Source organism: Portunus trituberculatus, chromosome 21 (assembly GCF_017591435.1).
Source record: "Portunus trituberculatus isolate SZX2019 chromosome 21, ASM1759143v1, whole genome shotgun sequence".
NCBI lineage: Eukaryota > Metazoa > Arthropoda > Malacostraca > Decapoda > Portunidae > Portunus > Portunus trituberculatus.
This window is the reverse complement of record NC_059275.1, coordinates 7,774,985-7,799,984: the sequence shown is the minus strand read 5'-3', so window position 1 is coordinate 7,799,984 and position 25,000 is coordinate 7,774,985. Positions and strand designations below refer to the sequence as shown.

The 25,000-nt window shown below is 44.9% G+C and overlaps 1 long non-coding RNA gene across 8 annotated transcripts in view; it reads left to right on the top strand.

Annotated features, from left to right (window-relative positions):
• The window catches only part of LOC123507134, a 71,470-nt gene that overhangs the window by 31,998 nt on the left and 14,472 nt on the right, over positions 1 to 25,000 (top strand). For 3 of the 8 annotated variants that reach the window (XR_006675594.1, XR_006675588.1, XR_006675595.1), the window contains exon 1: positions 20,508 to 20,618. The exons of 1 other annotated variant lie outside the window; for it this stretch is intronic. This is a non-coding gene — a long non-coding RNA (uncharacterized LOC123507134). 4 more of the 8 variants (XR_006675591.1, XR_006675592.1, XR_006675589.1 and 1 more) reach the window with 4 other exon arrangements.

Sequence of the window (25,000 nt, the reverse complement as noted above, 5' to 3'; positions counted from 1 at the left end):
TGCTTGCCGCCACCCACGCCTCGCCACGCCCTTCCTCCCTCCCTTCCGTCCGCCCACTTACCCGCCCTTCCTTATCTTCGTTTTTACTTCCTTCCGTCTCCCCTTCACTGACCTTATCTCTTTCTTCACTTCATTTATTTATTTTATTTTCCTGCGTTCTTTTTTTTACTCTTCTCTTACTCTTCCTTTCCCTTCCTTTCCTCCCTTATTTTTCTCTTCTTCCCTTCATTTCCCATATTCCTTCTTCAGTACTTTTTAATTGTGTTTTTCCAGTCTCTTTCTTCTCCTTTTTCATCTTTTTACTCCTTCTTTCACCTTTTCATTTATTTTTTCATTTATTCACTTACTGTTTTTCTCTCTTCCTTTTCTTATTTCATCTCTCTTTTCACTTTCTCCTCTCTACTTATTCTTAACTTATCCTTCTTGCACCTTTCCTTCTCCTTTACATGTTTCTCGTCTTCATTAACTTCTCTTTTTTCTCTCTTTTCTGCATTCCCTGTACTTCCTTTTTTTAATTTCTTCTCACTGTTTTCGTCCTCTTCTCTCTTATCTTCTTACTTCCTCTTACTTGCTTTCTCTCTTTTTTCCGTTGTTTTCCTTTATATTCTTTCTATACTTCTTCATTTTTACTCTTCCACTTCCTATCTGTTATTCTACTCATATCCTTTCCTTTTCCTTTACTTCTTCTTTCTGATACCTTTCTCCTTTCCCATTATATCCTTCTGCCCGTCTCTCCTTTCATTCTTTCCGTCCTGCTCTTCAGAACTATCTTTTTTTTATAATCATCGTCCCCATCATCGTCATTTTTGCACTCATTATCATTCTCCTTCTCCGGTGCCTTCATCATACTAATAGTTTTCCCTATTCACCTTCGCCATCATCATCGTCACCATCACCATTCTTATACTCGTCATTTTAGCTACCTTCCTCATCATCATCTGCATTATCATATCAATAGTTTTTTTTCTCGTTACCTTCACCATCACTTTCACCATCATCGTCACCATCATCCTCACCATCCTCGCCCATAGCAGCTTCTCCCGCCTTTCCTTTCCTCCTCGCGCCGTGTCTCCGGGGAAAATTCATCGTCTTTCCTGGAAAATTGCGTGGTTGGTGCGAAGTGTTTGTTGTGAGTGAGGAGGGAGGACCAGCGCCGCCTGCCTGCCCCTCTCTCTGCCTCACAGTGGGTCAGAGGAGGAGGAGCAGGAGGAGAAAAAATAGTTGTTTGGTCTGCTGGAATTGCCATATTTGTAGGCCTTTGTTCGCTCTTGTTTTTGTATTCTGCTTTTTTCTCTCTCCTCTTTTTTTTATGTAAAGGTGTGACGGCATCAGTTTTACTTGCTCTCTCTTTTCCTCTTCTTCTCTTCTTTTATCTTCTCTTCTCTTCTCTTCTCTTCTCTTCTCTTCTCTTCTCTTCTCTCTCTCTCTCTCTCTCTCTCTCTCTCTCTCTCTCTCTCTCTCTCTCTCTCTCTCTCTCTCTCTCTCTCTCTCTCTCTCTCTCTCTCTCTCTTGTTCAAGTGTGTAGTAATTATACTAGTAAAAGCAGCACCAGTAGTAGTAAAAGCAGTCGCAATAGTAATAATAATAGCAGCAGCATCAGCAGCAGCAGCAGTAGTAGTAGTAGTAGTAGTAGTAGTAGTAGTAGTAGTAGTTGTAGTAGTAGTAGTAGTAGTAGTAGTAGTAGTAGTAGTAGTAGTAGTAGAAGCAGTAACAGTAGCATTCAGGAACAAAAACAGCACCAGCAGCAGTCTCTATAAAAAGGAGAAGAGTTGCAGCAAAAACAATGATTCAAATTAAATGAGGTAACAAGACGAGGCGTTAAGAGTACATGTTCTCAGTGAGGTTGATAATTTTAATGTATACGAGGTGCTCTGTGTGAGGCGGTGGCGGGATGTGACCAGTGCTGCATGAAGGCTGTGTGTGTGTGTGTGTGTGTGTGTGTGTGTGTGTGTGTGTGTGTGTGTGTGTGTGTGTGTGTGTGTGTGTGTGTGTGTCTGTGTGTGTGTGATGGATCCTGACAGTAAAATTTGTAAAGTATACTATTATGTGATGTGTAACTTGATTGTTATTATATTGTTTATTTTGTTGAGTAAACTGTCTATCTATCTGTGTGTGTGTGTGTGTGTGTGTGTGTGTGTGTGTGTGTGTGTGTGTGTGTGTGTGTGTGTGTGTGTCCGTCCGTCCGTCCGTTTGTCTGTCTGTCTGGAAAAAGATAAACTCAAGATGATCGATAATAATTTACTTGTATTTATTATCACCATCCATTAGCCTGCGTGTCTGCCAGTGTGTGTGTGTGTGTGTGTGTGTGTGTGTGTGTGTGTGTGTGTGTGTGTGTGTGTGTGTGTGTGCGTGCGTGTGTGTGTGTCTGTACCCTCGTCTCACCGTTGCTTCTCATAACTTTTGAGTTGATCGATTGGCTTCACCATCTTGTTGTTATCAATCTCATCTCTCCTTTTACATTTTTTTCTCACGATATTTTCTGTCAAATGCAATATATTTATTTTTCTTTGATCACTAATCACTAGGACACGATCTCTCTCTCTCTCTCTCTCTCTCTCTCTCTCTCTCTCTCTCTCTCTCTCTCTCTCTCTCTCTCTCTCTCTCTCTCTCTCTCTCTCTCTCTCTCTCTCTCTCTCTCTCTCTCTCTCTCTCTCTCTCTCTCTCTCTCTCTCTCTCTCTCTCTCTCTCTCTCTCTCTCTCTCTCTCTCTCTCTCTCTCTCTCTCTCTCTCTCTCTCTCTCTCTCTCTCTCTCTCTCTCTCTCTCTCTCTGTTTATTTATGTATTGGTGTATCTATTTTTACGAACCGGTGCCATCATTTCCTCCCACAACACGCGAGGAGCAGGAAAACATGGTGGATTTGGTGAGGGAGAGACGAAAGTTTGGTGTGTGAAGAGGTTGTGGGGAATGTTAATAGTGTTAGCGATATATTCATCACACACACACACACACACACACACACACACACACACACACACACACACACACACACACACACACACACACACACACACACACACACACACACACACACACACACACACACACACACACACACACACACACACACACACAGGTGGAGTCTTTTAAACACCTGGTGATCACGGATGTATTTGCTGTTGTTGTTGTTGTTGTTGTTGTTGTTGTTGATGATGTTGATGATATTTTGTTATCTTATTATCGTGTTACTACTATTTCTGGTACTATTGCTGCTGCTGCTGCTGCTGCTGCTGCTGCTGCTACTACTACTACTACTACTACTACTACTACTACTACTACTACTACTACTACTACTACTACTACTACTACTACTACTACTACTACTACTACTACTACTACTACTACTACTACTACTACTACTACTACAATCCTAATACTACCACTATTGTTTTTGTAATGGTAGTGTTGTTGCAATTAATTGAAAGGTGTTCAACATTTCTCTAAAAGCGTTTCAATACATAAAATACTTGCCCCCATTATTCACTTACCTATCTGTGTACTTACTTATGCCTCTCTGTACTTGAACTATGATGTATTTCGCCTTTGGCTCAGTTTACACCCTCCATGCATCGCTGTTCTTTAAAGACTCGTGGTATATTATTTTTTTATGTGCGTGTTTTTCACCTTTATTTCTACCTGTTCTATTATTTTGGTGTTGGTCCATTAGTTTGCCGCACCTGTTGTTATTCCCCGCGCCTCCCCTTCATTACTCTGCCTGTCTAACCTCGTATTTATTCTCTCCCCCCTGCACATGCATCTTTTCCCTCCCTCTTGCTCTCACCGTACCTCTCACACTCCCTCTCCCTCATGCGTCACCATCGCCTTATCACGATCTCACATCTGCTACTCGTCCCTCATCCATCTCCTCCCCCTCCCTCTCCCCCTCTCATCTCTCCTTCCCCCAATCCTCTCATCTCTCTTCGGGTGACGCCCTCAGCATCCACATATTAATTAGCCCACCTCTCCACCCACCTGCATCCATCACGGGCCGCGCGGTGACCTCCTTCCTTATATGACGCCCCTCATCCATCACCAGCGTGGGCCAGACCGTCCTGGAAGCCACGTAGTTTTTTCCTCCATTCTCCTCGAGGTGTTTGTATCAATTGCTTCCTCGTTCCCGCCGCTTAACAGGCTGCCGTGTCCACCAGATGGCGCAAAGGGGGCGTGGAAGGGTGAAGGGGTGGAGGATCGGTGCCTGTCGCTCGTGGGGGTAAAGGGTTTTGTCTTCGTAGTCGTAAAGCAAGTCAGCGCTACTCTTTTAGTATTCATGGTTGTATTTCCTTGCCTCAGTAACTCGTGAATCCGCTAAATCTCTCCAGCCATTATGCCACGCAGGCGCCACGTGTGAGGGATGCCTGGAAAAGTGACGGATTGTGTTTGGTCCAGCGGGAGGAGAGTGGTGAGGCGGTAAGGGCTGTGATGGGCGTCACGGGTCACTTATCTGAGGTGTCGTTGGGTTGATGTCTTCCGCCGCCGCCTCCCTGACTATTGATTGGTACGTGGTTTGCAGATCTCCGTCAGTTATCAGTGAAGGATCGAAGAGAGGACAGACAGTGAGATGGAAGGATAAAATCATGGCAAAACTGTAAAGACAGTGAGTCACTGAGAGAGAGATGCAAGGGAGAGAAACAACTGGAGAAATCAATTGTCATTGGAATGGTTGTCTTCAGCCTCACGCAGCTGTTGACTCATTCCCTGCAGCAGTGTGTGAGAGAACCACCACCCACCTGCCTCTCCTCATGCCCTCCTCGCCCCCACCAAGGCTGACTGGTTCTCCACTCAGGTAATCAAAATTCGTATTGGCAAGACACATGTTACCTGCTTTACACGCTCTGTTCCACGCTGCCACTGTCACCAGTACATAGGTCCGCCATCCACACCCACAACTCCTGACCGTCATCAACACGCGTGCCTGCATCACCTGCCGCGCGTCTAGCGGGAACACTGACCGGGAGCTGCGTTAAATATTGCAGCCTCCATTGTCCTTCACCTCACTGCATTGCTATCTTGACACGTGACTCCTCTAATTTCTTAAACTCTTACTGATGCTTCACCTTAGCACGACCTTCACACGCCCACCTGCCATCCACACCCAGCCCTGTATCCAGAAACCCACTACTCTCTCACCACGACTATTTTCAAAGGCCACAGAGACGATTAACGGGGTTTCTAAGAGTGTTTCTTCCGTTCATGGTGTAGAAATCTTGTTAATCTGTCTCTCGAACCGTAAAAATACCCTTAAAGCTTCGTGTCACTATAAGCAGAACCTTTTGGAAGTAGTGGAGGTGCGGCGCATAGGGGGTGCAAAATATGGACCCTTCTGGAGCACCACCTGGAGCGTGTAGCCTCAATCTGGCCACGCCCTAACCTCTGCCCTGCCTGTCTCCCACGCTGCTTGCCTCACCGCCCCTCCACTGCTTGACGCAAAGGACTCGCTCTGCTTACGACACTCCGCAGCCTCCTTGCGACACCTGCCCTCCCCGCCGCGCCCCACGCCCACACTGGGGTCTGGGCGCGGCGGGGGCGGGCCTGGTTGTGTATGCCGCTCGCGTGCCCTGCCAGTCTGAAGGGCCCCGCCTCGAGACCACCTCGCCTGCTGTTGGTTTTGGTGCTTGGCAGAGAGAGAGAGAGAGAGAGAGAGAGAGAGACCGCCGCGCCTTGTCTCGTTGTCTGTAGTGTATGGGATTGAGTTACTTCGTCAGGGTGGTGGTGGTGGTGGTGTGGGCCACGCCTCCGTCTGGCTTCTGTGGCAAAATTCCTTCAGTAGTAACCAGGTTGTACTACACGAGGCGATAAACACGTCCCGCTACTCGTGTGTGTGTGTGTGTGTGTGTGTGTGTGTGTGTGTGTGTGTGTGTGTGTGTGTGTGTGCGCGCGCGGCGAGCGCGCGAGGTTGCGTGTGTTTGTACGACAATAATTATGCAAAACAAGTCAACAAGGAGAGACGGGAAGATATTGCGACAACCCTTTCTCCTCCACCCATCCATCTCTCCACCCATACCTTCCTCTACTCCTTCCCCCCACCCATACCCTCCTCCACCCCTCCATCCCTCCTTCCATCCATGCCTTCCACTCCTCTACTCCCTTTATTCATATCTTCTTCCACCTCTTTGACACTCTCCACTCTCGCTCCTCCACTTAATATATTCAATCTACATGCACGTATCACCTCTCCACTTCCTCCATCCTCATCCACCAATCTACAAACATCCATCCACATCCCCAATCCTTCCACATACCTTCTGGATTATCTCTTCCACCTTTCTACTTATACCTTACATTCTTCCACCTTCTCCACTCCTCATCCACCTTAAAGTGTTCTCCTTTCCCTCCTTGTCCTCCAACTCCCACACTCTCCACCTTTTCTGTCTGCTCCACCTACTCCTCCACCCTCCATCCCTTTTGTCCTGTAGTGGAGGGGGGAGGTGAAGGGAATGGATGGGGGGGTGGAAGAGTTTATGGTCAGATAAAGATTGTTGTTTTGAATATTGTAGAGCGATATTAATTGAGTGTTGCATTGTTGTGTGTGTATAGATATATATTCTCTCTCTCTCTCTCTCTCTCTCTCTCTCTCTCTCTCTCTCTCTCTCTCTCTCTCTCTCTCTCACTGGGTTAGTAAATAGAAGCAAGAGGGATAATGGTCACAGGGAGAGAGAGAGAGAGAGAGAGAGAGAGAGAGAGAGAGAGAGAGAGAGAGAGAGAGAGAGAGAGAGAGAGAGAGAGAGAGAGTAAAACAAAACTGTAAAAAACACGTTGATAAAGTTACTTAATGTGTATCTGTTTTCTTGATTTATTGTTGTTGTTTATCAATATCTACTTTCCTCGTTTGTTTTTCCTTCTTCTTAACGGGGTATCATTTTTGCTCCAGGAAATTTTGTGTCTTTTTTCATACCATTCCTGGCCTTGTCTTTTCCTCCACGACCTGTTTTTTTTCTATGTCTCCCACACCATTTGTCTCTCTCTCTCTCTCTCTCTCTCTCTCTCTCTCTCTCTCTCTCTCTCTCTCTCTCTCTCTCTCTCTCTCTCTCTCTCTCTCTCTCTCTCTCTCTCTCTCTCTCTCTCTCTCTCTCTCTCTCTCTCTCTCTCTCTCTCTCTCTCTCTCTCTCTCTCTCTCTCTCTCTCTCTCTCTCTCTCACTCTAGTCACTCACTTAGTCACTCTTCTCATGGGCTTATCTTCCTCCTCCCCCCCGCGGCCCCTGCAACACACACCTGGACGCACCTGCTTGCCACACACACACACACACACACACACACACACACACACACACACACACACACACACACACACACACACACACACTCACTCACACACACTCATACCTGCAGTAATGAGGCGAAGGTAAGCAAGACCCTCACACCTGGCACGTCTTAGTTACCTTGATTTACCTGTGCTCGGGATCATTAGAAGTGTTCAGGTGAGAGAGAGAGAGAGAGAGAGAGAGAGAGAGAGAGTGTGTGTGTGTGTGTGTGTGTGTGTTTTGGTGTTGATTCTTTCCTTATTTATTTCTTATCTTTTGACACGATATTTTACTTTCTCTCTCTCTCTCTCTCTCTCTCTCTCTCTCTCTCTCTCTCTCTCTCTCTCTCTCTCTCTCTCTCTCTCTCTCTCTATCTATCTATCTATCTGTCTATCTATATTTATTGCTCCAACAGTCTTATAATAGAGTTAACAAGACAGTGTTGTGGTGTTGCATTGTGGTGTTGAGTTTTGGATAACAGGTGTTGCATTGTTTGTCCTGCAGTGTGTGTGTTGCTTCCTCCCCGCGGCTCCAAGCTAAAGGACCATGTCGGTGTGAGGGAGACAATTACAAAGGATACGATTAGAAATGATTGCAAAATACCGTGGCAGATTGAGACAAAGTACTGGTGTGGTTTGGCGAGTTCTTTTGTTTATTATTTTTTTTTTTTTATGTGGATTGTTAGTGTAGTTGTATTGTTGTTAGTTTGTTGTTTTTGTTGTTTGTTTTCGTTCTTGTTTTTATAGTTTTTTTTTCTTTTTGTTGGTCAACTTGTGGGATTGTGAGTGTGGTGTTGTTGTTAGTGAGAGTGGTTTGTTGTTCTGGTGGTGGTGGTGGTGATGAGTGGTGGTAGTTGTGGTAGTGTTAGTTTAGGTAGGAAAGTATACTGGTGGTGATGGTGGTGATGCATGGATGTGTAGGAGTAGTAGTAGTAATGGTGGTGATAAATTATGGAAGCAGATGAAAACTCGTAACTGTCGTTTGAACCCAGAAGTACCAAAGACTTTTCTGCTTTAATGAATATTGAACCTAAAATCTAAAAAGAAATAATAATAAAAAGATAAGACCAGTGTCATTCATTTTACATGCAAATATGAATCTAAAATAATAAGATCTTTACAAAAATAAATAATCAGTCAGTCCTTCTTTCACTTCTACAAAAACCAAGAATAACTTCAGAAAACTAAAAACTTTTCATTTAAACCTTCAATCTCTCTCTCTCTCTCTCTCTCTCTCTCTCTCTCTCTCTCTCTCTGGAAGGGTGCGCGGCGCTGTGTGGTCCGTGGCCGCGGCAGGAGCGCCTCTGGGCCACCACGATCAGCTGGGCGCCGCGGGTCACTAAGTGGTTGGTTACCTTTGGTCATGGTGGCTCCCTGCTCCACACGACTCGGCGTAATCATCACGGTCTCCTTATTTCACCGGGCCGCCCCACCACGGATTACTGGCCTTAATATAAATTCGTAGCGCTCCTTGCCCTAATTCACCCGCTGGTATCACAGCCGCACAATTTCCTAACAATTATCCAGCCCTTATGAACCCTAATCGATGAAATAGCCACACGCAGCAGCCACCACACTCCCCTCTGTGGGTGGCCGCACGGGGGCTGGAGGGGAGACGAAGGGGAAAAAAGAGAAGTAAAAAAAGCTAAACCGCTGCATTCAACTTACCTGTCTTCCCGGAAAGGTCAAGCTGAGGAGGATGATGTTGAGGCCGAAATGTCTGTGATTAGCGCCGTGACGAGGCTGTGAACTTGCAGGAGCCCGCTGGTGTGTGGCCGGGGGGGAGAGGGGGTGAAGGGTCCTCGTGGTGGTGGTGGTAGTTATATACGTGATGGCCACTGGAACTACTACCAGTGCGCGAGGGAGGTTGTTATGACTCTATTGACGCCAGCACATCGACGCCATTGCCATCTCCTCCTCCTCCTCCTCCTCCTCCTCCTCCTCTTCCTCCTCCTCCTCTTCCTCCTCCTCCTCCTCCTTTTTACCTTTCACTTTAACATCACTAATAATTTCATGCAACCTTGTAATTCGACGCCATATGACCTTAGGTGTTGCCTGCGCTACGCTAGAAATTTTTTAATCATCTTACTTTACCTCCTCCTCCTCCTCCCGTGTGTCAAAGAATATAGTTGTCACTCTTGTCCTCTTGGCAGCGACGCCCCGACTTGTCCTCCTCCAGCTGTTTTGTTTTGTTTTTATCCTCTTTTTTTGTGTGTGTTTGCGACAAGTCATGTGTGTCTTCATAGTGTCGCGAAGCTTCTGTGTAATCTGCTGTTCTTTGTTATTCTCCCTGCGATGTGGCTTGCCTTTTTGGTCTCTGCTGTGGTCAATGATGTGTTTATAGTGTGTGTGTGTGTGTGTTGTTATTCTCTCTTTCTCTCTCTCTCTCTCTCTCTCTCTCTCTCTCTCTCTCTCTCTCTCTCTCTCTCTCTCTCTCTCTCTCTCTCTCTGCTCAAATTAATGGTAGGTATGTTCTCTTATCAAACATATGAGGTGAAGGTTGCTACTTTCTCTACTTCTCTGTTTGTCTGTATGTCTGTCTGTTTGAGTGTCTGGGTCTGTGTGTCTGTCTCTCTAGTTTTTTTTTGTCTGTCTGGCTGTTTTGTTTTGTATATTTTTTCATTTCTCTCTCTCTCTCTCTCTCTCTCTCTCTCTCTCTCTCTCTCTCTCTCTCTCTCTCTCTCTCTCTCTCTCTCTCTCTCTCTCTCTCTCTCTCTCTCTCTCTCTCTCTCTCTCTCTCTCTCTCAAGTAATGTTATCCCCAGCACACTCTCCCTTCCTCTCCCTTCTCACCTTCAACCCCACACTGGTAACTCTATCTTCTAAACGCTCTCCCTCTCCCTCCCTCTCCCTCTATCTATCTCTCTCCCTCTCCCTCCCTCTCCCTCTCCCTCCCCCCTCTCCACGCAGTTCCCTTGCACAACCCTCTTAGCGCCTTGAGGGAGAGTGAAAGTCTGTAAAGAAGAAAAGGAGAGAGGAAAAAGAGGAGGAGGAGGAGGAGGAGGAGGTGAAGAAACAAAGAAAAGAAAGGATAAAAAAAGATGAGGAATAGTATATCTCTTGGTGATGTAATTGCCTCTTTTATGTCCTTGTTCGTGTTCTTGTTCTTGTTCTTGTTTTATTCTTGTTTTATTCGTCTTCTTCAGAAATACGAACAATCTCATATTCGATTTTTATTTTATTTTATTTTTTTTACTTCTCAGTATCTTTCTTCTTCGTCGCCATTTTTACAGCGCTTACCTTAGTAACCTCTTATATATACGATCATATTCCTTTTCCTCTTCCTCCTCATCTTTCTCTTCCTCTTGCTCCTCCTCTTTCTCTTCCTCTTGCTCCTCCTCTTTCTTTTCCTCTCCCTCTTCCTCTTTTTTTCTGAGTTCCCGGCTCCTTAATTTTTCAAATAACTTTTCTCTTTACAAGTTGTTGTTCTTCTTCGTTTTACTTCTTCTTTTCCTCTTATTCTGAATTTCCTGTGTTCTTTTTCTCATTTGTATTTTTTTTTAACAAATAATCTTCTCGTACGAGTTATTCTTCTGATATATATGCATTTTCTTTCTTTTTTTCTTTTTTGTTTTTATTTTCTTATTCCCAGCGTCATTCTTTCTCGAACATTACCTAAACTAGCCACTCCTGCTCAGACACGTGATATTTCTCCTATTCTTTCCTTAGTCTGAGTTCTCGGTACCGGTTTTCCTAATTTTTTTTTTCCAAGGTTTCCAGCACCACATCCCCTCCCTGTGCTTCTTGCAGTTCCTCAGACTCTCTTAATCTTTTTCAGCATCCTAATCCTAATCTTTCCCTTATTTTAAAGTGTTCAGCATTCCTCATTCCTCATCTCCAGGTTTTCGAACACAAATCATCTTGAATTCTCCTTAAATAGATCATTTTTTCTTTTTATTCTTAAGTCCTTCATATTTTTTTTTATTCCTGATTTTCCAGTATCCTCTTCCCTTTTCTTCTTATTCTTGTATATATTTTATCTTTTTTTCTTCAATATTTTCAAGCACCCCATCAAATCTTAAATTCTTCTTAAATAGATCTTTTTTTTTCTTTTATTCTTAAGTTCTTCATATTATTGTTCTGATTCTTAAGTTCCCAGCATACTCTTCCCTTTTCTTCTTACCATTGCATAACTCTTATCTTTTTTATATATTCTTCCTCAACATTTTCAAGCAGCACGTTATCTCTATAAACTAGCCACTCCTTAAAAGACGAAAATTCTCTTATTTTTTCTACTTATTGTTGAGTTCCAGCAGCGCCTCTCCTCGTCCGCAGGTGGTCGGGCAGCACATCCTCTGCCTCAAGTCGTCATTAACTGCCAGGGAGTCCATAATTTCCGCCCCTCACCCGCCAAGCTGCTTTGCATGGACCGCGGCGAGCAGGGCTGGGTTACAGGGCCGCTTACTGAGGGACGCACGTGGGTCTTGTGTGTGTGTGTGTGTGTGTGTGTGTGTGTGTGTGTGTGTAATTCACCACCACGGTCGCCTCCTGGTCACCCAGCCAGTCTTCCCCATTACGGAGCTAGCTCAGAGCTCATAGACCGATCTTCGGGTAGGACTGAGACCACAACACATTCCACACACCGGGAAAGTGAGGCCACATCCCCTCGAGTTACATCCCGTACCTATTTACTGCTAGGTGAACAGGGGCCACACATTAAGAGGCTTGCCCATTTGCCTCGCCGCTTCCCGGGACTCGAACCCAGGCTCTCTCGATTGTAAGTCGAGCGTGCTAACCACTACATGGTGTGTGTGTCTGTGTGTGTGTGTGTGTGTAATTCACTGTTTGATCTGCTGCAGTCTCTGACGAGACAGCCAGACGTTACCCTACGGAACGAGCTCAGAGCTCATTATTTCCGATCTTCGGATAGGCCTGAGACCAGGCACACACCACACACCGGGACAACAAGGTCACAACTCCTCGATTTACATCCCGTACCTACTCACTGCTAGGTGAACAGGGGCTACACGTGAAAGGAGACACACCCAAATATCTCCACCCGGCCGGGGAATCGAACCCTGGTCCTCTGGCTTGTGAAGCCAGCGCTCTAACCACTGAGCTACCGGGCCGTGTGTGTGTGTGTGTGCAAAGGAGGGAGAGCGGTATGTTGAGACAGGAGAGAAGATAAGCCAAACACACATTAATGTACGTACCATCTCGCAAATGAAAAGAAAAAAAAAAACAGGTTAAAATCATAAAACAAAAATCAATAAAAAAAAAATCAAGACCGGAGAGAGAGAGAGAGAGAGAGAGAGAGAGAGAGAGAGAGACTGCTACGTTTGTTTCCGGCTTTCCCTTCACGGACAAGTTAGCATTACCATAAGAGAGAAGAGGCCGGGCTTGAGCCAACACAAGAGACTGGCCGAGGCAAAATTTTTATCTCTTCTCTCTCACTCTTTTAATGGTGTGAGTGAGGAAAAGAGTATCTGGTGTCAAGGTGTATAGAGAGAGGTGGAAAGTTAAATTCTCTCTCTCTCTCTCTCTCTCTCTCTCTCTCTCTCGTAGCAAGCCACCCTCACTCTCTCTCTCTCTCTCTCTCTCTCTCTCTCTCTCTCTCTCTCTCTCTCTCTCTCTCTCTCTCTCTCTCTCTCTCTCTCTCTCTCTCTCTCTCTCTCTCTCTCTCTCTCTCTCTCTCTCTCTCTCGACGAATATATTAAACCTTGTTCATATGTCAAAAACTTAGGTATCTATATTGATAAACATATGTTATTTGATGTCCACATTGAGGAGTTAGGTAAGAAAATAATGGGGTACACTAATATTTATTAACCGTGTAAGTGCAAATTTCGACAAAAATACTAGATTAATTATAGTGCAGTCTTTGGTGATCAGTTTAATAAATTACTGCATTGGAATATGGGGCTCTACAAATAAAACTCTTCTCTTTAAAGTTCAAAAATTACTAAATTTTGCAGCCAAGGTCGTTGTCGGTGGATTAAGGAAGTATGATCACGTGTCTCCAACATTAAAAGAATTAAAATGGTTTACCGTAAATGATATGCATGTATTTGATAAATGTACAACTGTTTATAAAGCCACTACTGGAAAGTATCCTAATTGGTATCTACAATTTCCCACAGTAAAGAATAATTCATCAGTAATAACAAGACGACTAGAACAATTATATGTTCCACGAGTAAATACAGACTCTGGTGGTAGAGCTATTTTAGTTCATGGGCCAACGTTATGGAATAATCTTCCTAAAATTGTTACTAACTCTGGTACTCTGCCCACTTTTAAATCTAACCTAAGAAAACTACTTTTAAAAGATCTGTAATTAGTTTTTAACTCTTTATTAATATTTTATCATTGATTTTATGTTTTAGACAATGTTTTATCACAGATTTATTATATATTACTTTGTATTTGTTCTTTTGATAATGTCTGTAACAGAATAACCAGGTTTCATGGAAATTAATAAATTTAATTCAATTTAATTTAATTTAATTCTTAATTTAACTCTCTCTCTCTCTCTCTCTCTCTCTCTCTCTCTCTCTCTCTCTCTCTCTCTCTCTCTCTCTCTCTCTCTCTCTCTCTCTCTCTCTCTAGATCTGCCTATTCCTCCATTTTTTCTCCTGTTCTTCTCTTCAATTATTATTCTTTTTTTTTGCTTTGGTTTTCTCTCTTTCTCATTTTTTCCCTTTTCCTCTCTTCCTTTCCTTTCCCAATTATTTTATTTTATTTTCCTCTGATTCACTTTTCCTTTCCATTTCTTATCCTTTTCTTCCTCTTTTCTTTATCTAACCCTACCTTAACTTAACTGAACTTCTTTACCTCACCTCACCTCACCTCACCTCACCTCACCTTACCTTACCTTACCTTACCTTCTCTCCTCTCTTCCCCTTCCTCTCCTCTCCTCTCCTCTCCCCCTACCTCTCCCTCCCTTCACACCTCACCTAGTACATCCTGACACCCTGACACTAAAAAGTTAAGTCTTAATGGTAGTGATGAAGGGTATTAATGGTGGTGGTGGTGGTGGTGGTGGTGATTGATGATGATGGTGGTGGTGATGGGTTGAAGTGAAGTGCCAGTGGTTATGCTAATGGTGCCGGCTAGGGTTTAATTGTGACGTTAATGGTGATGTTGGTGATGGTCGTGGTGGTGGTGGTGGTGGTGGTGGTGGTGGTGGTGGTGAATGGTTGTATGTTGGTGTGTTTCTTTTATAATTGTTATTTAGAGTCAAATAATTATGTAAATAAGTGAAAGAAGGTAACACACACATATCTACCCATCTACCTAGCACACACACACACACACACACACACACACACACACACACACACACACACACGGAACGAAATACACAAGCAAAAAAATTAATAGACAACAAAAAATTCAACAATACGAAAACACACGAAAATAAAGACAAACGGCGAGAGAGAGAGAGAGAGAGAGAGAGAGAGAGAGAGAGAGAGAGAGAGAGAGAGAAACACACCCACAAACAAATAACGGTATCAATATTAGAGTAGCCACGGGGGGGGACAGAGAAGAGATGAGGAAGAGGAAGACGAAGAGGAAGAGGAAGAAAGAACAGAGACTTTCAGGAAGAGGAAGAGAGGGAGAAGGGAGGAGCAGCATTCAGGAAGGAGATGGTGAACCACAACAGGTGATCATTGAGGTAACGAGGCAATTAATATAGCAGATGTCGTGGCGAGAACCAACACAACTCCGAGATAAAGACGAGCGATTTGAGTGAGCGAAGAACGACTAGAAATGACCCTCACCAGTGGCTCCAACGACCAACCAGCGGCGCCTTCTCTTATTAGAGGCTCTTAGCGGCGGTGCAGTACAATCTGTGCCTATGTAGCGGCAGATAGCGGGGATAAATCAAGGCTGGAGGCTAGACAGGGGCAGAGAAGCAGCGGTGAATGTGTGTAGTTGCAATAAGTGATACGAGGAAGATGTAATTGTGGCTAAGAGAAGAGGAATGGAGGGGGTAGGGTAGAGGAGAGGCAAGAGAATCGTAAAGGATCCAAAGGTAGAACAAACAGCAGCAACCACTGTCTCTACTGCTACTGTTACTACTACTACTACTTCTACTGCTACTGCTACTGCTACTGCTACTGTTACTACTACTACTACTACTACTACTACTACTACTACTACTACTACTACTACTACTACTACTGCTACTACTACTGTGTATTTCTATTTTTGGTGGTGCTTTTTGCTATTGGTTATACAACAACAACAACAACAACAACTATCACCACCACCACTACCACTACCACCACAACTATTACTACTACTACTACCACCACCACCACCACCACACCGCAGCTACCTAAACGCCACCTCTCCACCACCACATTTCCCCGCGGCACGGCGATATCACCCTCATCTCCACCTACCACCACCACCACTACTACCATCACTACCACCACCACCACCACCACCACCACCACCACCACCACCACTACTTCCACCAGCGCATATCTCACACTTAAATGGCGGATACAAAGTGTTAGGAAAGTCCACATTGCTAATTATTTCCTATAAAGTGGGCAACGTACGACCACCACCGCCCGTTGGGTCTTCGAGAGGCGCTTGGTGTGTTTAGCTAGACAAATATTTAGGTGTTCTTGCTTGCCTGTTTATGGGATCACACCTGCCACCTGCTTTCCACCTGTGTGCTCTAGTGAGACAAGAATCCCTAAGTAGGAGTAAACAAAAGTCAGAATGAGTAACTAGACAGATATTTAGCTCTTCTTACGTGCTTGTTAACCCCTTTAGTAATTGGACGCGTTTCTATCCTGCGTTTGGGTATGATTAGGCCATTTATTTTACATTAGAAAGGGTCTATGGAGCTCAGAAGATTAATGGCCAGAGTCCTCACAATTTTAATCCCTTGCTTAAGTGTTCGAAGCTGTATAAAATCACCAAATAGTAAGCAGAATGAATATGAAAACGCGTCTTGGTACTGAAGGGTTAATGAGATCACACCTGCCACCTACCGACACCTGTGCTGGAGTAATAGAGACGATAATGTGGAAGGGTAAAGAAAAGTCCCTAAGTCTTAGACAAAATATCCCAGTACCATGAGGCGCTTCCATATTCATTCTGCTTAATATCTGGTGATTTTATATAGCTTCAGAAACTTATAGGAGTGATTAGGATAGTGAAGACTGGCCATTAATCTTCTACCCTCATAGACCTTTCCTTATGTCAATAAAATGGTCTAATCGTACACAAATCTCAAGGTAAAAGGTGTCCCAGTATTGAAGGGTTAAATAGACAAATATTTGGTTATTCTTGCTAATGGTATTGAAATCATACATGCCACTTCCCTCTCACTTATGTTCTGACAACTGACAAAATGCCGTAAATACAAAAATGGTAAGTTCCTGTGTAATATTCATTTTGTAGTTTTCTCTTGATAACTACTTAAGTATTAACCTTTTCAAGTGTTTAGGATTAGTTCATATATCTCTCCTAACTCGAGCTTTCCTTCACAATCCGTCTTTGTAGGTGTTAGTTTACCTGCCTCGTGCTCACTGGACAGCCGGCCTCCAGCTCTCCCCGCAACTAGACTGTAAAGATTTAAGTTGAGCAAAGCCTAAGTTTGAAGGCTGCTTCTTGTCTCTCTATACAAGCATGACACCCTGCGCTCCCATATCTTTTTATTTAATTTTTTTATAATGTAAGAGGGAAAAACTTACCAAAGCCAACAAAAACTATCAAACAAAAAGGCCCACTTGAGATGCCAGTCCCCAAACAGGGTCGAGAAAGTTACTCAAAAGAATGGGATAAATGTATTGAAACTTTCTTAACAATAATACTTTACTGGTGGTTTTACTTACCGATGTTACCCGCTGAGGTTGTGTATACTTACGGATAAGTGGCGATGTTACTTACTGATGTTACTTCATGATGTTGTGTTACTTACGGATAGTACTTACTGGATGTGTTATAGATGTTACCCACTGATGTTGTGTATACGGATAGCACTTACTGGCGATGTTACTTACTGATGTTACCAGCTGATGTACTCTCGTTAATCTATTCATCGGGAGGTTCATTCACCGAGCACAGGCGATCTTGACTTCGATGAAAACAAAATTACGATGGTTTGATTTAATGACGGGTCAGGCGGGGCGCGGGGGATACCTGGCCGGCTGTGTCGTCCCCTCAGCGGCCGTCCATCAGCCGCTAATTCCTCGTAATAGTGAGTTAGGGCGGCGGGAAGCACCACCAGGCCGCCGCAGACACTGGACCCGTGCACTCCGACACCCGAAACTTTTTTTTATGTATATTTTGGAAGTGTGGAATTTTGGGTAATGGTATGTAATGGTGTGTAATGGTGTGTAATGGTCTGTGATGGTGTGTAATGTGTGTTATGGTGTGTGTAAGGGAGCTCCTCTTAGCAATAACACCACAGAGAAAATTTTTATATACATATCGGAGGTTCTGAGGTTTGGATAATGGTGTGTGATGGTGTATAATGGTGTGTTATGGTGTATAGGCGACCCATAGTTGACGGTATCATCACCCCGAGCATTTTGGTGTTGCGAGGGCGTGCCAGCTACGAAGAAGGCTGTGGATTCCTGGAGAGGGTGAGAGAGTGAGAGTGAGAGGGTGAGAGGGTGAGAGCCGCCCACCACGCCCATCCTCCCTTCCCAGGCGCCAGTAGTGATTATATGCCCGTGGTGGTGCGTGGTGGTGGTGGCGGTGGTTGCAGTGGTGGTGTTCATGCGTGGGGCTAAGTGGTGGTTTTATGTGGTGTGTTTGGGGGGAAGGGAAGGGAAGGGAGGTGTTGATCTAAGGCTTCTGAAGAGGTGGTGGTGATGGTGGTGGTGGTGGTGATGGTGGTGGTAGTGGTAGTGGTGGTGGTGGTAATGGTAGTGGTGATGGTGGTGGTGGCTGTGAGGGGAAAGGTAAGGATACGTACACATGCTGACAGGGGAAAGCTTACACACACACACACACACACACACACACACACACACACACACACACACACACACACACACACACACACACACACACACACACACACACACACACACGGACACGGACACACGGACACACGGACAATGAAGTGTTAGCCTCAATTATGACCTATAAAGTTTGAGTTCTGATGCGTATCTGGAGATTTATGAGTTGTGTGTCTGTTCCTTCACACTGCCGGCTCCTGCACCCTTTGATTACTTAACTCTCTCTCTCTCTCTCTCTCTCTCTCTCTCTCTCTCTCTCTCTCTCTCTCTCTCTCTCTCTCATTTGCACGAAATTAGCTTCATTCCCTGACTTACTACATTTCATCGCCCTCATTAAAACTTGCCCTCTCATTTCTGCTTCATAATACGCCTGTTACATTTCGCCAATCTGCATACTTTGTTCATTTCGATCTTTGTGCTGTCTTCTTCTTCTTCTTCTCCTTCTTCTTCTTCTTCTTCTTCTTTTCTTTCTTCTATTTCTTCTTTTTCTTTTTCTTCTTCTTCTTCTTCTTCTTCTTCTTCTTCTTCTTCTTCTTCTTCTTCTTCTTCTTCTTCTTCTTCTTCTTCTTCTTCTTCTTCTTCTTCTTCTTCTTCTTCTTCTTCTTCTTCTTCTTCTTCTTCTTCTTCTTCTTCTTCTTCTTCTTCTTCTTCTTCTTCTTCTTCTTCTTCTTCTTCTTCTTCTTCTTCTTCTTCTTCTTCTTCTTCTTCTTCTTCTTCTTCTTCTTCTTCTTCTTCTTCTTCTTCTTCTTCTCCTCCTCTTTCTCCTCCTTCATGCTTTTCATTACAAACTTTCCCTCTTTTAATTTTCTAAGATACACTTAACAAATCAATGCACTTTTTTTTTCATTTAGGTTTCGTGGCTTTTTTTTTAAGCAATTTCTTTCGATATTTTTACACTTTTCTGATATGGAAAACTGTAACTACCTAGTCTTTCATGCTTTTCACTACAAACTTTTCCTCTTAACATTTGAGACGTACGTACCTCCTCCTCTTCCTCCTCCTCCTCCTCCTCCTCCTCCTCTTTCTCATCCTCCTCATCTCTTCTTCCCTCCAGAATGACCAATCTAGCTCTATATCCTATCGTATCCTATTATTGTACAGTGATATTCTGATTTTCTCATTTTCTTATTCTCTTTCTCAATCTCTCCCTCCTTCTACTCTTCCCTTAACCTCTCCTTTAAAACAACTGGCCTCAAAATCATATCATTGTATAATTTAATGATATCCCTTCTTTCCCATCTCTCTTCTTTCTCTTTCTCCTCTTACCCTTAAGCACTCTTCACCGATCACTTTCCCTTGCCTCCCTCCATCCCAGCAAAAGACAACACTAGCATAATTTAGTTGTATCCTGTTTTCCTGCCCCCATCATCTGGTAGTGCAGGTGGGGTTGGCTTTATCTCAAGGGGAAGGGAAGGAGTACCGGCCCCCGCGCACCGCCAGCCACGCAAACACTGAGGTAAGCCCGACAGGATTCATCGAGAGATTTATTACCGCTTAGCCTCTGGGCGCGACTGGCTGAGTGAGGCCCCCGGAACTACGTCTCCATTAGCGTGTGTGTGTATGTGTGTGTGTGTGGCCAGTGGGAAGGATGTTGGCGGTGTGTGTGGTGATGAACAAGTGGTTTGGTGAGGGGGAGGGGAGGGTATGGTTGGGGAGCAGGTGGGGGTAGTGCTTCAGGTATTAATCTTTGGCATTAATGTTGGGGTGTGTTCCATTAGCCGTTTGTGCTGTTGATGTTGAGTTTTTTGTTTTGTTTTCTTTTCTTTTCTCTCTCTCTCTCTCTCTCTCTCTCTCTCTCTCTCTCTCTCTCTCTCTCTCTCTCTCTCTCTCTCTCTCTCTCTCTCTCTTTCTTTCTTAGTGTTGTGTGATGGAATGCGATCTGTTGTGCTGCTAGGTTTTGTATTCTTCAAGGCAAATTGTGATTTTTTTTTAATGACTATTGCTGATTAGTTCAGAATTCTAATTGATGCGTTTAAAGATTCTCAAGTTTTTTGATCATTTAAAACTATTCAGTATACTAAAACACAAACTCCCTTATTTACTGTAGATCTAAGACACAAATATACATAAATACTCTCTATTCTCATTCTACATATCAACACGCTATTCTCATTCTACATACCAACACTCTATTCTCATTCTACATACCAACACTCTATTCTCATTCTACATACCAACACTCTATTCTCATTCTACATACCAACACTCTATTCTCATTCTACTTATCAACACATTATATTATAATTATAAACAAAATACGTCAACTATTGCGTGTGTGGTAGTCGAAGCAGTTACTAATGAACCGCTTGATAGTTCGACCCTCGCATGCCGGGCGCTGGTTAGCTGGACGGTGGGTCGAGGAAGCATTCTCTGAGACACACAACACGCAGGCTGCTCCTCGTTCCGTTAGAGGGAGATTTTTTGCAAGCCCAGGCCGTGTTGCGTGGAGGTAAGACGATAGTGGTGCATGTGTGTGTGTGTGTGTCGCGGGGAGGGGCGGGAGGGTCAAGTGTGTGTGGTGATGCAGGTTCTATAAAGGATGGAGCAGCGGGATCAAGTGTGACTGGATGTGACTGCCGCCTGGTGAACAGTGCGGGTGAGGCAGCCGTTGTGCTTCTCGCATGCATATTGAAGTGAAGTAAGCTGTATTACTTTATCTCGCTATCTCGCTTATTGAAAGTGTGTACAAGCTGGTTGCCTTTTACGTTATTAGATTAGCTTTTGCATTAAAGCTAAGTATAGGTTGGTTAGCTTTCACATTAAAATTAGGTTCGTATTTGCATTAAAGTAAGTATAAGCTGGTTGACTTAGCTATTAGAGTGAAGTGTACGCTGGTTAGCATCCTCGTGTGAATAATTCAAACTGCGTAACTTTTTGATTATATTCTTTTTGGTAACCACCGTCATTCTAGTCTGTGTAGTTCAGGTGAAGTAGTTTGGAATGAGTCTTCTGACGGTTCGAGCTTTCCTTACCGGGATTTCCTGACCGGCGGCGAGCAGAACGGGACCAGGGAAGCACAGATGGCAGTCGCGAGTGTCCGTTACGAGAATCCTTCCTTTAACAGAGGCGGTGTTGTGTGAGGTAGGTGATAGCGATAGCGTCTGTCACGTGTGTTGCCGGTGTAGTGGTGGTGTGGGGTGGTGAAGGTACTTGTGTGCTGCGAGTGTGTAGTTGTGTGTTGCTTCCAGTGATGTGACTTCCAGCTATTGATTTCCATGTTTTTACTTTTCTTAAACTAAAGTAAAGTAATGTTTTGGTACTGGGTTACATTTGTCATCTGTAGTGGCTGGCTTCAGTTTGTGGCTTTTATCAACCTAATTGCTAGTTGATCACACTTTAGTAATGACCATGTGGTAGTTCTGTTGTTAGTGTCGCTACAGTGGATCCATGGCAGTGGTAGTGAGTGGAGGACGTGTGGATTGCAAACCGGACAGATGGTTAAGAGGACAGTAGTGAAGAGGGTTTGGATGGCAAGCTGAGGGGTGGAGACGGACATAGCAGTTAGTGGAGGGCGTGTGGAGGGTGGAGGGACACGTGGTACTGTAATTAAACCCACAAAAGCCTGACTCGCTTGTTGGTAAATCGGTCACTAGTATAAACGCAATCTCTCGTATCGATGGCAAGTTTATTATTTCCACCTCGATCTGGAATGGAAACCTGGAATCAGCGGGAGTTTGCGATGACACGTTCATGGCTCTCACCTGTGATTACCTGGCGAGGGCGTGCGCGGTGGTGCTCCGGGAATACCATGCTTAATTAAGGGTTACGGCAGATGAGGAAATTAGGTAAAGCGAGGAAGGTACAAAGGAATCTGATCACTCTCTCCTGCTCGTTTCTCTGCCTCTCCTGCGTCAAGATATTAACTTTAGCGGTAGGAAAAACATAACACGGCAGCGGCGGCGTGGACGAGGCGAGGCAAGATGAGAGAAGAGAGAATATTTTCAATCTTTCAATCCTTCAGAAGCGAATTTCACGGCCTGAGTAGGAAGCAAGGGAGAAAACAAGGAACCGCCACTGAATCACTAGTACCTCCCCTGCATCCCTTTCCTCCCTCTCTCCTTCCCTCGCCCAGCCGCTGTCTAATCATCGGATCACCAAATTATAAAGACATTTTTCCTGCCATGCGCAATCCTGGCCAGACGAGACTCGAGCAGATGGGCAATTAACACCCATTTTTATAGTATCTTCTCCGTCTATCGAGCCCCGCGGAGCACTGCACACCCCGCCGAGGTCTTCCATTATTCCATTATCTCTCTGAGCCGAGTACTCAACGCGTCCCGGCCATTTGCATATAATTGGCCATTAGCTCATAATCCACAGCCTGTTGAGTCCGGTAAATGCCGCCCCGCCACCGCCAACCCGAGGCCACGAGACGCCAAGCAAAAAAATTGTATAGTTGGTGCGGAAAAAATGCTGACTGCGTGTGCGATTGTGGTGGTGGTGGTGGTGGTGGTGGTGGTGGAGGGTAGAGGGAGGGGAGGGATAGGGGTTGAAATTAAGTAAAGTGTGGTGTGTTTGTCTTTGTGGTGGTGATTTGGTGATTGTGGTGGAAAGTGGAGGGTGGAGGGGTAGGTGAAAGGGTAGAAGTCGAAATAAAATACTGTGTAGTGTGTTTGTGTTTGTGGTGGTGATTTGGTGATTGTGGTGGTAAGAGGTGGAGGTGATTTGGTGATGCAATTTGTGGTGATGTTAAACTGATAACTGTGTTGATATAGCAAGTGGTGATGGTAGTGGTGGTGGTAATGATGGATGGGTGGGTGTATGCTTGAATAGATGAATGGATGGCTCGTGGTGGTGGTGGTAGTGGTAGTGGTGAAGGTAACAATGATGGTACAACGAATGATGGTAACAGTGCTAGTGGTGATGTTGGTGATGCTGACAGTGGTGGTAGTGGAGATGGAGGAATCTAAGGTCCGTATTCAAAAACGCTTTGCACTCTCATCACAACTATTTTCCAAGGCCACAGATGATTAGCGAGGTTTTCAAGAGTGTTTGTCCAGTTGATAATATAGAAATGTTGTCACTGTACCTCTAGAACCGTAAAAAGACCTTTAAAAACTCGTGCAAATTTAGATAAAGCCTTTTGAAATAGTGGGTGAAGCACAGAGGTGTTTCAGAATACGAGCGTAGTCTCCCTCGTGACGGAGGTGGCCTGGGCTGAGTCACCCTCACCCCACTCGAGGGAAGGACGCGGGCGAGCCTTGAGGAAGACGCCAGCCTGCACTCCCCAACACTCCGGACGCCACGTGGGGCAGGAGTGTTTTTTCCGAGGCGCCAATGGATTGCTGTAAATTTGCTCAGTAAATTGCCTCCGTAATGGGCCGGGCCGCGTGTTTATCGGAGGTGTGGGCGTGGGCGGCGGTTGTGAGGTGCTGGGTCATGGTGGTGGTGATGGTGGTGGAAGAGCGTAGGGTCACCTCAAAATGTCCAAGTCTTGTGTATTTTGTAGTGGTTTGTGGTCTGTGTGTGTGTGTGTGTGTGTGTGTGTGTCTGTGTCTGTGTCTGTGTGTCCCCCCACTGTCACACGTTCTTTGGCATCACGTGTGGGACTCGTGACCACCAACCGTGCCCTTTTGGAGAGAAGTTAACTCTTGGCTGCGAGGCATGTATGAGGCTGGGAGGGTGAGAGGGTTCGCACACCACCCATGGCAGCCTCGTGTTTACCCGGGACAGTCATTACTCGCCAATAAAAGTCGTGACTGAGGACGTGGCGGGAACTTAACCTGGAAAGTGACGGAAAAATTATGCAAGGAGGAGAGAAGAGAGTGTTAGAGGAGAAAAGAGTGAGTGTTAGAGGATAGAAGAGAGGTAGAGAGAGAGGAACGAGATAGGGAGATGGAGAAGAGGAGAAAGATAGGGATTTAGATGAGAGAGAAAGACGGAGATGGAGGAGATGAGAGAGAAGAGACAGGGAGATGGAGGAGAGAAGAGAGAAGAGACAGGGAGATGGAGGAGAGGAGAGAAGAGAGAAGAGACAGGGAGATGGAGGAGAGAAGAGAGAAGAGACAGATGGAGGAGATGAGAGAGAAGAGACAGGGAGATGGAGGAGAGGAGAGAGAAGAGACAGGGAGATGGAGGAGAGGAGAGGAGAGGAGAGAGAAGAGACGGAGATGGAGGAGAGAGAGAGAAGAGAGAAGAGACAGGAAAGGAGCAGGAGGAAGGAGAGAGAGCGGTGGGAATGCCTAAAGAAAACGAGGAATAGATAAAGAAGTGTGCGGTGAGAAGTAATGACGAGAAGAGGAGTAGGACAGACTGAAGGCACAAGAGGAGGAAATAAGATAGAAGAAAGGAACGATTAATAAAATGAGACAAGGAGGAGAAAACGCCTGCAAAGGGGAGGAGATACACCAGAAAAGAGTATGCTGTGAATTAGTGATGGAAGAGAAAAAAAAAAGAAAATATTCGAGATAGAAGAGAAGAAGAAAAACATAAAGGAGGAGGAGGAGGAGAAAGAGAAGAAAAACATAAAGGAGGAGGAGGAGGACAGCAAGTACAGGTGATAACGAATGAAAGCATGGAATGAAGTGACCGCAAAAGGTGGTGGTGATGGTGTTGGCAGCGGTAGTGGCGATGACAGATGGGGGGGAAGAGGAAGAGGGAGAGGGAGGGAGGGAGGGGGACAGCAGCAGAATACGACCCCGGGAGGAGGAGACGAGTAAGAGAGCGCCCCAGGTGGTGTAGTAAGACTTGTTCGCTTGTCTTCCTATTAAGTGTTCCGCATGAGTGGTTCCCTGGGCCTGTATTTAACCCGATTCATATTCTCTCTCTCTCTCTCTCTCTCTCTCTCTCTCTCTCTCTCTCTCTCTCTCTCTCTCTCTCTCTCTCTCTCTC